The sequence below is a fragment of the Colossoma macropomum genome, unplaced genomic scaffold (genome assembly GCF_904425465.1).
Source record: "Colossoma macropomum unplaced genomic scaffold, Colossoma_macropomum, whole genome shotgun sequence".
NCBI classification, from domain to species: Eukaryota; Metazoa; Chordata; class Actinopteri; order Characiformes; family Serrasalmidae; genus Colossoma; species Colossoma macropomum.
Window position 1 is genome coordinate 16,240,317 of NW_023494794.1, and position 2,554 is coordinate 16,242,870.

Genomic DNA, 2,554 nt, shown 5'->3' on the forward strand with positions numbered 1-2,554 from the left:
TATAGGGCCTATAGGATAATTATATAAGGGGATAAGACAAAGAGGATATGGGGTAAAGGGCAAAGGAAATGGAGGGTATGGATTAGAGTATGAAGGAAATGGGCGATAGGGGTTAGGGGATAAAGAAAGTGTGGCGTAGAGGCTATAGAACAAAAGAAACAGGGTAAACAGATTAGGGGATTAGGTAAATAGGGTATGGGGATAAGCGTAAGTGTATAAAGGAAATAGTGTATAGGGGTTAGTGAAATAGTGCTTAGGCTTTAGGGTATAAAGTAAAAGGGTGTAGGGGTTAGGGGATAAGTGTAAAAGGGTGTAGGGGTTAGGGGATAAGTGTAAAAGGGTGTAGGGATTAGGGGATAAGTGTAAAAGGGTGTAGGGGTTAGGGGATAAGTGTAAAAGGGTGTAGGGGTTAGGGGATAAGTGTAAAAGGGTGTAGGGGTTAGGGGATAAGTGTAAAAGGGTGTAGGGATTAGGGGATAAGTGTAAAAGGGTGTAGGGGTTAGGGGATAAGTGTAAAAGGGTGTAGGGGTTAGGGGATAAGTGTAAAAGGGTGTAGGGGTTAGGGGATAAGTGTAAAAGGGTGTAGGGATTAGGGGATAAGTGTAAAAGGGTGTAGGGGTTAGGGGATAAGTGTAAAAGGGTGTAGGGGTTAGGGGATAAGTGTAAAAGGGTGTAGGGGTTAGGGGATAAGTGTAAAAGGGTGTAGGGATTAGGGGATAAGTGTAAAAGGGTGTAGGGGTTAGGGGATAAGTGTAAAAGGGTGTAGGGGTTAGGGGATAAGTGTAAAAGGGTTTAGGGGTTAGGGGATAAGTGTAAAAGGGTGTAGGGGTTAGGGGATAAGTGTAAAAGGGTGTACGGGTTAGTGGTAAGGATAGAAAGGAAAACGGATATGGGGTCAAGGGATAAGTGTAAAATGGTGTAGGGTTAGAGGATAAATGTAAAAGGGTGTAGAGGTTAGGGGATAAGTGTAAAGGGTGTAGGGGTTAGGGGATAAATGTAAAAGGGTGTAGGGGTTAGGGGATAAGTGTAAAAGGGTGTAGGGGTTAGGGGATAAGTGTAAAGGGTGTAAGGGCTAGGGGATAAGTGTAAAGGGTGTAGGGGTTAGGGGATAAATGTAAAAGGGTGTAGGGGTTAGGGGATAAGTGTAAAAGGGTGTAGGGGTTAGAGGATAAATGTAAAAGGGTGTAGGGATTAGGGGATAAATGTAAAGGGTGCAGGGGTTAGGGGATAAGTGTAAAAGGGTGTAGAGGTTAGGGGATAAGTGTAAAAGGGTGTAGGGGTTAGAGGATAAATGTAAAAGGGTGTAGGGATTAGGGGATAAATGTAAAAGGGTGCAGGGGTTAGGGGATAAGTGTAAAAGGGTGTAGGGGTTAGGGGATAAGTGTAAAAGGGTGTAGGGGTTAGAGGATAATTGTAAAAGGGTGTAGGGATTAGGGGATAAGTGGAAAAGAATGTGGGGGTTAGGGGATAAATGTAAAAGGGTGTATTGGTTAGGGGATAAATGTAAAAGGGTGTAGGGGTTAGGGGATAAGTGGAAAAGAATGTGGGGGTTAGGGGATAAATGTAAAAGGGTGTATTGGTTAGGGGATAAATGTAAAAGGGTGTAGCAGTTAGGGGATACGTGTAAAGGGTGTAGGGGTTAGGGGATAAGTGTAAAAGGGTGTAGGGGTTAGGGGATACGTGTAAAGGGTGTAGGGGTTAGGGGATAAGTGGAAAAGAATGTGGGGGTTAGGGGATACGTGTAAAGGGTGTAGGGGTTGGGGATAAGTGTAAAAGGGTTTATGGGTTAGGGGATAAGTGTAAAAGGGTGTAGGGGTTAGGGGATAAGTGTAAAAGGGTGTAGGGGTTAGGGGATAAGTGTAAAAGGGTGTAGGGGTTGGGGATAAGTGTAAAAGGGTTTAGGGGTTAGGGGATAAGTGTAAAAGGGTGTAGGGGTTAGGGGATAAGTGTAAAAGGGTGTAGGGGTTAGGGGATAAGTGTAAAAGGGTGTAGGGGTTGGGGATAAGTGTAAAAGGGTTTAGGGGTTAGGGGATAAGTGTAAAAGGGTGTAGGGGTTAGGGGATACGTGTAAAGGGTGTAGGGGTTAGGGGATAAGTGTAAAAGGGTGTAGGGGTTGGGGATAAGTGTAAAAGGGTTTAGGGGTTAGGGGATAAGTGTAAAAGGGTGTAGGGGTTAGGGGATACGTGTAAAGGGTGTAGGGGTTAGGGGATAAGTGTAAAAGGGTTTAGGGGTTAGGGGATAAGTGTAAAAGGGTGTAGGGGTTAGGGGATAAGTGTAAAAGGGTGTAGGGGTTAGGGGATAAGTGTAAAAGGGTGTAGGGGTTGGGGATAAGTGTAAAAGGGTTTAGGGGTCAAGGGTAAAGGAATTAAGGTATAAGAGTTTTGTGGAATAAATGAAATGCAAAACAGAAACACAGAAGCTGTAAAACACAGAGAGACACTGTGCCTTTAAGACCTGCCCAGTGCAGAGTGAGTGTGTGTCTGTGTGTGTTTGTGTGTGTGTTCATGTTTATATGTGTGTGTGTGTGTGTGTGGGGTTCTGTTTATTGTCTCGG